This window comes from Hippichthys cyanospilos, chromosome 11 (genome assembly GCF_059441005.1).
Source record: "Hippichthys cyanospilos isolate Australia breed blue-spotted pipefish chromosome 11, RoL_Hcya_1.0, whole genome shotgun sequence".
Classification (NCBI taxonomy): domain Eukaryota; kingdom Metazoa; phylum Chordata; class Actinopteri; order Syngnathiformes; family Syngnathidae; genus Hippichthys; species Hippichthys cyanospilos.
Genome location: NC_142379.1, coordinates 16,224,047 through 16,235,767, shown reverse-complemented (window position 1 = coordinate 16,235,767; position 11,721 = coordinate 16,224,047).

Sequence of the window (11,721 nt, the reverse complement as noted above, 5' to 3'; positions counted from 1 at the left end):
ATATATATATATATATATATATATATATATATATATATATATATATATATATATATATTCAGCTAACTTTTGTTGCCAGGCAGACTTCCAGGCAGACGATGTTTGCCTAGCTGGGAGCCACTCAGCATTCGCCTGAACAAGTTGTATTGTGTGCGGGCCCATATTTTTGTTAGACAGCTGCAATAGCCAATCGACCTATAAAAACGCCTTCAGGAAACCTCATGTAGACGTAAGTGGAGACTCACTACAGGACGGCGGTGCTATATTGATCCTCCATGTTTAACGTTGGAAGTAGTTAAATAAGAAAAAACAAACAAACAAAAAAACATGTTGCTCAACCAGCTAACGTTAGCTTTAGCGTACATCGAAGTCAGACACGCAGATGTTTGTTTGTTTGTTTGTTTGTTTAACCCACACTGGCTGAAGAAGAGCATAACGCAACTTTCAGCATTGGCGTCCATGCCAATACAGAAGGATTTATTATTGGAAATGAAATGTGAAGACAAACTCTACAAGCAAGTCATTAAATGTCTTTCTGAGGCAAAAAAAGAAGAGTGAATTTTGTACTGAAATAACTTGGGCACAGTCGTTTCGGGTGAGTTAATATGTTTTTGTCATTTTATGTCATTCATATTCAATTGTCATGTTTGGTCATTTTGAGTTTGTGGGGTTTCGTTCATATTTCTGTTCCATTCGCGTCCGCCTTTATTGTCTGCATTCTCGTTAGTTTGATTTGGTCCAATATAATAATAATAATAATAAGCTTTAACTGCTGATGCGGGTTCATTGATGTGTAAATGCTCTGGAAAAAAAAGCCGGTGTACGTGTGCATGAGGGGTCCATTCACTGAAGGCCTAAGTGTAAAATGCACAGACCACTGCTGTAAAATATAGTATAAAAAGTAAACTTAAACGATATCGTCTCTTTCAGCATTTAAAGAGCGCATGGCCATAGTCTGGTATGCTTGAATAAACTACCAATACATTTTGCTAGGAGAGTCATGTTGAAGGTTTCCAAATATCTGGGTCTCTAGCTTGGATTGCTTTCCTGTAATTTACTGTGACTGAATGAGTGTTTGTTTAAGAGCTCCCTCAAAAGCCTGAGGTAAGAGCAAAGTGACAGCATCTACTGCTCTATTGTTTCCAGATGTGGCTCCACTCTTACACACCAGCACAAGGAAGTAAAGCATGTTCAAACAAACATGATACTGTTTGTTGAGGAGTTTTTTTTATCATATGAAACAGTTGAATACTATCCCATTCACTCAATTCAAACACCATTGGTTTATGTAAACTTGTATTTGCCTTTGGTGGGTTGAAGTAAGCCACAAGAACTCAATGCAAACTTTGCCAATTTAACTCTTTAAAACACACGTATTAGTGTTTAAATCTTTAACTATGAAAATCCACGATATTTTTATAGTTCAGAAAAGAAACCATAACATTCGTATCGTGCTTCATGAGGAGGAGAACAGAGAGGAGTTCAACAAAAAACTCATAAACAGCAGGACTTTTTGGTGAGAAACTTAAAAGTAAACCAAAGCGTAAAACGTGTGAGATCATTAATGAAAAGATGGGAAGAAATAATGACAGGTACTAAATGCTGACGCTCAGCGGTGATTTTGAAGGGAAAAAAAAAATCAAAGTAAACGTGAGACAGATCGATGGTTAAAGAGCAAGCAGGAGGACGCAAACGCAATTTTACATTAACACGCGCACACAGACACGATTTACAGTTAAACTGAGACGCCATAAAAAGTTTATGTTAGATTCTAGACAAGCCAGTAGATGTCACTCTTTATCCAGAATAAAAGGTCTTGTATTCTTGCTCAACAGTTCCTTCAGATTTTTGTGTTGGTTTTGCGTAGTGAAGATCTCCGGATTTGCCAAATAGGGGATTATTAATCTGAGTATAAAAAACAAACAACAGTAACAACAACAACAACTATTATTATTATTATTATTATTATTATTATTATTATTATTATTATTATTATTATTATTATATTAATAATAATAGTACTCGTAAAAGTGTACAGTATTATGGTTTACTTTGTGGACACGCGTTGGCTACGTATGCATTCTTGTGGAGAATGTGTCCAGTAAGATTTCCTCATTTTAAATTCATTGAATAGTCTGTGTGTGTGCGTGTGTGTGTGTGTGTGTAGGTGTGTGTGTGTGTGTGTGTCTGTCTGTCTGTCTGTGTGTCAGTGTGTCTGTGTGTGTGTCTGTGTCCAAGTCAACTGGCAAAATTGTGTCCAAATTCAGATCCTGCATCCTCCAAAGGCTGATTGTGACGGCCACATGATATAACTTCTGATGTGCTCATAGCACCCAGTGTCCAAATTCACACGGCCTTTGAATCTGGCCCTCGTTTCCATAGTAACGGACCCTGAGCTAAGGCTGCTCCGAATCGAAAGCTTACTTTCATAACCTACTTTGGTCCTCTCTTCTACACCACTCTTTGACACTGTCGGCCTGCCCAAATTCTCCACGAATTATGTGGTCCACAGAGGCTACATGAGGATGACACGGACTAAGAAGGGTTCTTGAATATGCAGCCTACGGATTTGAACTCAGGTTTAGGTATCAGTTTACTCAACCTTTCCGAGGAATATATTAAATGGAGGAAGGTTAAAGTTGAGGTTGAATTTCGAGTCATATAATTTGGTACATTAGTGTTTGATTGTGTACCTAAAACAGAAAAATGTCTCTAAAATACTTCATATCCCAAGTTTACAATAGGTGAGCAAGAAGAGGAGAGGTAGAGACAGACAGCAAGCTAGATGTGACGAGAACTGGTTCCTTCATCTGGGAACTGTTGAGATAATTATGAGGGTAAAACATGTTCAACTCTGCTACAGCTTTGGGGATGGAAATGATGCTTGCAGCCAGTCAGTTTGACATTAATGGGGATTTAAAAGTACTCCTGGCTTCGTCCAATGGCTAATAGTGGGACAGCAGCCACCTGGCAGCCGCAATTGCCACCACTAACAATAAAGTACTGTATCAATAAAGCTTTCGTGTATGTAAACTCAGTGTCACCTGACCTGACCTTTAAGTGTTAATAAAAAGAAAAACAAAATCCTACGGGTGAATATTTATGAGTATGGCAATCACCAAATTAAAATCATAGACTGCTAGCTGAAACAGTGAAATTTCATTGACCTTGGCATTTGAGCACCAAATACGTTTATCAAGCTTCTAGTCGACGTGGGTGTATTGTACGTGATGGAATGTAAATTCTTTCCACAATCAAGATGAGTAAAAGAGACCTTCACCACAGACCATTAAAATCAGTCTGCTTTTCATTCTGATTGGGGATTGGCTGTGGTTATAAGCTTTTTTGGTTACTGGGATATATGTGACGCTGCTTTGCATTTTTCCTGTTAGCACTGTTGCACCAACAAGGAGGTGACAGTCGGGCCACACAGTGGAATTAAATAACCCAATTTAAAACAGGTCAACCAAAATTTATGCAAAAAGTTGGAAATCCTTAGTTCGGTCTCAAGTAAAAAACAAGGTGACTTCATTTCACCAAGATATTTTGGAAGGTCACGCATGACTGTGACCACACAAGGAGTGGGCCACGGGGTCGAACCAGCTCCAAATTACAGGGACGAACCCATAATAATTTCTTTTTAGACCCGCAGAACCAGTACAAGTTAATCAATGGGGAGCCTACAGAATCAATTTGCAGTATTTGTTCATCAAACTAAGAACTGAATTATCTTGTCAAAGATAACGTTCAGGGAGAAAGACGGGCTTTATTGAGGACATTGACTCATTATTAAACAAACGACACGTATCCATCGGGACATCTTTCGAAAATGTCGCATATAGCTGCCAGAGCATGTGCGAAATCATTATTTGCAGCTTTCACTTGCACTAAACCGTTTTAAGGAATGTTCATTTTATTGAACAACTAACAATTAATACTTAGACGTAAAAATAAACATTTAAGAACGGGGAAAGAGAAATATTGAAAATGGCAGAAAGAGACAAATGGACTGTAAACCGATGTTAATTGCTTGAATTATGTATTAAAAACGGAGCGCATATTAATTTTCGTTTTAATTTAAAACCTTCACAAGGTTTTATCGCAAGACATAAAAATTTTATTGTGAAGACAGCAAATACTAAAAGGACATAAAAATACACAAAACAAGAACAATTTTCTTGTTGCAAAGGAAATTTCTCAATGCTACGTTCATAGTACGGAATTTCAAGTAGAAGGATCAAGCTTCCCGGGGATACGCAGGATGCAAACGGAGCGACCGGGTCTCGGGGATGGCGCTGGGCGAGCCGCAGTAAAGTAAGTGATTGATGAGGCAGCTCATTTTCCATTTGTCAGGTTATGATCACATCCATTATCCCTAATGACACAAATATTGGCACACACAAAAACCCAAATATAACTACACTAGCGTGTGTGTGATGTTGTACACTCTGCTCGCTTGCCCCCACCCACAACAGAATCCCGGTGACCTTGCATGGGATAATCAGGAAAGATTGATGGTTGTGCATGACACAGCTTACGATTCAGTATTGAACTCAGGAAGCTTCTATCTGTTTTGACATCACACTATTTTAATGTTATGATTTGACTTGTCAAAACAATCGGATATGAAGCCAACTGATAACAATGATAATGCTGCACTCAAGCTTTTATTGAGGCTCCCATCCTCTTTTTGTTTGGTATGGCTTAGTGGGACTTTGAATGTAATGGCTGGGTTCAATTTATGTGTTGTGACTGCGGCGAAAAGCATACTTGAGGTTGTTTCAGGCCAGGAAAATACGACCACAGATAATGTCTTGTTTGAGCAGGGACCTGTCTGCAAACAGGGAATGCACGTCATTTTTACTGGATGAATGACAAAATGGAATGTTGTTTTTTCACTTGTCCATGTAGGAATCTTAGTCATGTAACTGCAAAAATGTCATGGTATGACATCTATTTTCTTTTTGCTGGCTTGTTGCAGTTTCATATGCTCATTCACTGAACCCTTCTTTAGTAAAAAATAAAATATGGGTATATATATATATATATATATATATATATATATATATATATATATATATATATATATATATATATATATATATATATATATATATATATATATATATATATATATATATATATATATATATACGTTGGTGAATACAGTGATGACACCTTGTAAAACAGCTGTAAATGAGTGGACTGACTGCCAGCGTATCACTTCCTGTTTAACAACACACATATATATATATATATATATATATATATATATATATATATATATATATATATATATATATATATATATATATATATATATATAATGTGTTGTTAAGCGCGTCCACTCCTTTACAGCTGTTTTACAAGGTGTCATCACCGTGGGTAAAAGTACCAGTTCCCCGCCGCCACGTCGTGAGTCCGTACGGCGATCGACCCTTTAGATCGCCGGCCGCAGGAGCTTATTTGTCTGGATCGGCGCTCGGGAGATAACGGGCTAATTCCGGTGTGTGGTCCCGACTGAGAAGGAGGTCTCACTCTGATGCTTATCCAACGCTCTCAAAGCAGACCGGTAGGGAGTCTCACTCAGACACATATACAGCCCTCTCTAAGCGGTCTGATAGGGAGGTCTCACTCTGCTGCATAAACCAGTGATCACTAAGTGCACCGGTAGGAAATCTCAGAGCAGGACGCTTTCAAAGACTGTGCCCACTAACTGCAGACTAGACTGAGGGGTGGACCTCTGCGGCGGAGGCTCCACCGAAACCCCCAGACCGACTCACCAAACCCCTAGGGTTCGATCTAACCCAGGTTAAGAACCACTGACATAAAGAAATCTTAGTTTTATTTTGAAGATATTCCTGGTAACAAGTTGTTGACCTAACTGTTGAACTGACTCGTCTTTCTCCTGTACGAACTGTTGCTCCAGACTCCCGATATAATAAACACAACGATGTTTTGAAATCATGTTCAATCTCCAATTCAGTGCACTAAAAATGACTCAATTTTGCTGATGTTGTGATGTACGCCGCCTGTTGGGGGTGTTAAATGGTGGCGTTAGAGCAATGTGCAGCAAAAATTAGCCTCTAGCTAGCAGCACTCACGTGCCTCTTATAGGCAGGCAAGAGCAGTTGCATTATCTTTAAAAGGATGTTTGAAAGTGTGTCTTGGCACACTATGATGCTGAGAGTCCGACACAATCGCTGTTCCTACTGATCACTTTTTATCAAACCAGGGTGACCTTACTCAACTATTTTAGCATGCAGTATTACTCCTGTGATTCTAACATCGCTTGGTCTCATAGACCAAGTTTATGTGGATGCTGCTGTCTTTTTTTTGTCCAAATACCAAAATACTGGTACTCAATAGCTGCAGCACAAAGGGAGAAATACAGGATGCTTCAATTACTTTCAGCTCACCTCTGTGGTGAGTTTACGTACCGCCTAGGGTACATAAACTTATGAGCAGTCTTGAGGCCAAAAGCGCCACAGAAACATGGTACCGTTATGTGTCAGTGATGTGGCTGTCAAATGGGAGATAGCGTTGATCTCCAAAGCAATAACACAAAATTTAAAAAGTCCTTCTCTGATGACTCTTTGTGGTCTACTTAAAGGTTTGTTCTATTTCAACTGATTAGGAATCTAGTTATTGTCCAGATGTCCTTCTGCCATTGCCCGTCTTTTATGATTCACACATGTTGCATATGAAATTATCCTCATGGAATTTAATTAGGTTTGATGCAGTCAATGAAGAATCAATTATCATCACACCTTTTGTGTCCGGGGCTAGAAAAAGATTGTAACCTAATTGTAGACCCTGAGACAAAGATTGTGTAGTCATTTCAAATGTACCCTTTTGAAAATGCAAATCCGCTTGTAATGATGCAACAAATGCTGACAGATGCTGTCAGTGAGCATCAAATTGAGGGCTATAAATTTGTTTTTTATTTACTCCACTGTGCAACTGGCTGCTGACCAGTCCTGCGTGTATTGCATCGCTAGGCCAAGCCCTACTGGGATAGATTCCAACTCACCTGCCTAATGAGGACAAATTGATTGATTTACAAGTACAAAACTGTGCAAATGTTGTGGGCCCCAAACAGCTTTGTAAGCATAATGACCTAATTTGCAAAATCATAATAAATAAATAAGACACAAGAGATTCCTGCATAACTTTGTAAAGGAATGATACGTTACTACACAAGTTATATTGTGTTAAGGATCTGGATAAGTGAACACATTCAAAAATATGTGTCAATCACCATCTGGGTAAATATGGTTCTTCACGATGACCACTGGAGCTTTCAACTCAACAAAATCCAATTGGCAACTCCCATCTGTTTATTTCAAGAACCTGGAAATAGTCAAACAAAACAAAAATAATAGAAAACAAACAGGATGATCTGCTCTTACTTGAGCTTTTCTGACTTAATGGAAGATGTCTGTGCTCGTATGGCATTCTCCCTGATCATTACTGCATTGTTGAAACAGCAAATCCAATGATGCTTCTGTATGATACTCCATATATCTTTGGGAAAAGTACAGGGATGAGAGCAGAGAAAGCCATTAGCTTTCTGATTATGCTAGGCTATCGCCGCTGTATCATTTATTTCCTGTCCACGATGCCACCTTCGAGGCGCTTGCAGTAAAAGTGCAATATTTCAGAACCAATAAGGGTTTGCGCTGAGAAATGAACCACACATCTCATGCTTTTATTGAGTTAGAAGCCTCAGAGCAAAAGCGCTGGTACCAAATGCAGTAAAAAATAAAAAATGAGCAAAGCAATATTGGGAAGATATGACTTCTTTTTTAAAGCGCTACAATATTGATGTGAATACTTGTCACCTGCATTCATGCAAATACATGTAGCTGTGCACAGCTGACACGATATTCTTTAACAAAACTAAATGACTTTTACTTAGGTACGAGCAGCCTCACATTCACTTGGGTGTCTAATAAGACTTACTTTGTGGCATTTTAGTCCGCAAAATCAATGTCAAAAATGTAAGAGGAAACTTTTATGCCTGCATAGTACACAATGTGCTGTAGTCGAGTGGTTTTCAAAGTGAGGCCCGATTCAACCAATCAGCCAGTGTGATATATGTTTAAAAATGTAATAATTTTGAAATATGTCAAAATGCTTTTGGTGTCTATACTGCTTCCTAATGAGGCGATGAAGCCAGCAAACCTAAAGTGGCATTTTATTTTATTATGCTGTTTTTGACTAGATAATTGGCAGCATTACACTAGTTTGTATCCTTCAGTATGGCTGAAAAATAACAAATATACTTGTTGTCAAATTGAATCAGTTGGTGAATAAAAAGGGCTTCATTTATTTTTCTTGTTTTGTTTCCGTAAACATTTGCAAATGGGGTCCTTGGAAAATTTGCTTGCCCCTGACACCAAAGGATTTGAGAACTGCTGCTGTAGACTATACAATGTGTGCTGTCTAAATAACTGAGTATTTTTAAATGCAACAATCCTAAATATATTTTTTTCTTTTTTAAGGACATTCAAGTGCCATCAGTTTGTATGCAATTATACCAAATGTGTATATGCACATAGAGTTATGTGGTATAACTCAATCCTGTTTATCTTCCTTAAGGAGGTTCTACAGCTGGCATGTCAAACTCATTTTTGCAGTGGTGGGCCCTGGGGGCCAGCAAGGCTTTATCTGCTGGCTTATACATACTCAGAAAAACACATTTATTAACAAATATTTTTACATGAAATTATTCTCCTTGGTCTGTTCTCTGTATGACATACAGTATTATATCTGCTTTTACGAAACGCTTCCAGTGCTACACGTTTAAAAAGCCGCATAAAAACATTTTATCCAATCATATTTCAGCTAGCTAGCATTGTCAGTTTCACTGAAATCTTTCAAAGCCTTCACAATGAAAAGACAAGGCCCTGCCCAATTTAAGTGAATGGTCACAGCTCATTTGCGTACAGCGGCTAAGATCGATCATGTTGTGAGACTACGATTTCATGGGAAGCTAGCTGGCCCTATGTAGAAATCAACACATAGTCCTACGCATGCCCTGTGATTGAATAAGTTCTCTGGGGAGTCCTACAGTGTTCTTTTGCTCCGAAATGCTGAGATTTGTTTGCTATAGACATATTGTTTCTTGCTAGCTTGTCTGTCCCAGCAATAAATGGTTTTGTCTGTCATTGTCATAAGGGCAAACAGTGAACTTTTACGCTGTAGTTAACCGTTTCTGAGAAAAGCTGCAAATCATATTGCTGGGAAGGCCTGTTATTTGCCAAATTGACCTATCAAATCGACCTATCGTACCTATAGAATCTACTGTACAGGTACACATATCAGTAAATAGGTATAAACTATTTAAAGAAAAATATTACTTTCCAGTGATAGAACATAACTGAAATTTAAAATCACACAAAAAATTCACACACAAAATTTATTTCACCAAAATACAAAGTCCAGCACAACCTTTCATGATTGTTAGGTTTTTTTTTGTTTTGTTTATTGTTTTGTCGTTTCACATTTTGCTGATTAAACAGTTTACATTCACAGTTGCTGCTTTGTGAAATGTGTTGGTTAATACCCTGATGGGGAACGTTTCCACCATGGGGACAGAAATTATCGTATGAAGACCTGTTCAAAATGTTCCAGTTGGACTAAGCACCTATCGTACTTTATAATTCAAACGTCTAAACAAATTAGAGCTCATAACAAGGCACACAAGTGATTAAATGCCACACACTTTGTTGATCCCTGAATGTTGGTAAAACGATTTCAGTTGGAAAGATTTTTTTTTTTTTTTTTTTATGGAGGTCAAAATCCAGTGAGAGTGACAGTGACAGCTAATTATAAAATCTGTACCAATCTTGCAAAGAAAAACAACAAATATTGCCTTATTCTATCTCCTTGATATCTCTTGCCCTTTTGAAAAATGTCATTGTTTTGAATCATAATGAAATGCTGCTCTTCTTTACCAGGGCCTATTCTGAGCATCAGCATCATATGAATGTGTATCAAGCATCTTTCATATATAATTTATGAACATGTCCTTCTCTTACAAGACACCATCTAGTGTCGGCTATGCACCAAATTTTGGCAGTTCAAGGGCATGTTATACTTGGATACCTCATGACCATAAATATGTGTGTGCATGTGCATCCATGCTATTTGTAAAAAGTAGTCGCAGAAGGAGGCACATGAAGCCGTGCGTCAAGCAAGAGCATCTTCCAGCCTCTGGCACTCCATCAAAGGCATCGAGACGAGGACAGTGGGGAGAACGACATGAACGACATGAAAGAGAGATGGGGGGGGGGGGGCATTCATGTTACAAGACATATGGTCAGTGTGGGGAGGCAGATGTTCTCTGAAGACGGGAAAGGTGAGCGGTCACACGTCCTGTTGCGTCAGCTACTGCAGCATCCCCTCTCTCCCTCAAGGGGACCAGCAGGCAGATGTGTTGTTAGGGGTGCAAAGGCATGTGGATTCTTTGAGGGATCCACTCTTGCCTTAATGATATTCTCTTTCCTTCTTCACCCTAATAACCAGCCCCTCAGCATCAACACTTACACTACAAAAAAGGATGCTCAAACTCTGGCTGCTCACATTTATCCACAGTCCACCATTTGAATACCAGCAAAATCTGAGCAAAAAAATGATTTTTGTCACGGACAAGCCGCACTGGACTATAAACCGCTGGTAATAACATGTGATGTTTACGCAAAAAGATGGTACATGGTTAATCCCATCATATTTATAGAAAACGGATGGATGGATATTGTCAACACTAACAGAATACTGTTAGTTAAATAGCAGTTCAAAATCAATACTTCAATATTATCTTTTTTTTATCGCCCTTTGTTTGATTTTAGTGAACATAAAACACATTGCACAAAATTCATATATACTTCATATATTTTGTTTTTAACTCTTTTTGAGCACAGCCATTGATTCACATCTTTTCAGTTCTATTTGATAGTTGTTCCATAAATTGACCCCTTGAACAGATACACACAGTTGCTTGCTGGTGGCTAGCAAAACAAACAGACAAATAATTAAAAAAAAACACACACACACACACAGATAAGCCACACCTGACTAAAAGCCACAGGGCTCAAAACATTGTCACGTTGTGGCGTGGCAGCGTGAGGCGGTGGAGGGAAAGGGACTCAAAAACGCAGGAGGACGGAGAGGGTGTGCTCAAACAAAAATGCTCTTTTAATAATAAAACAAGGCAGGAAAAGCAGTAGACAAAAACTGGACAAAGTAGCAAAATAAATGTGGAACGGAATAGAACTCACGAGACTCCATTCGGATGACGGGGAAGAATGGAGGGCGAGTTGGAGAGGAAAAACACAGTGGCACAGGGAACACGAATTGAAGATATCGGTGGGGTGAGAGGTGCAATAATCTGACGAAGGCAACAGAGGGACAGTGGTTTAAATACATGAAAACTAATTACAGAAAACACACTACAGCTGGACAGGGACAAGAGGCAGGGCAACCGGACTGGCTAACATGTGAGGAGCGGGGACACACGGACAACAGGTGGACGAGATAAAACTAACCAGACTGAGAAAAAGGCAGACGCAGGGAAACCAACACGAATTAGTCAGACGAAATGAACCAAAAACGACTTAAACTAAATCCAAAAACCCAGACAGAATGTGACAAACATGAGGAAAAAGCCACAGCTTATAGTCCAAAAAATACGGTATGTACAGGGTGTTCCAAAAT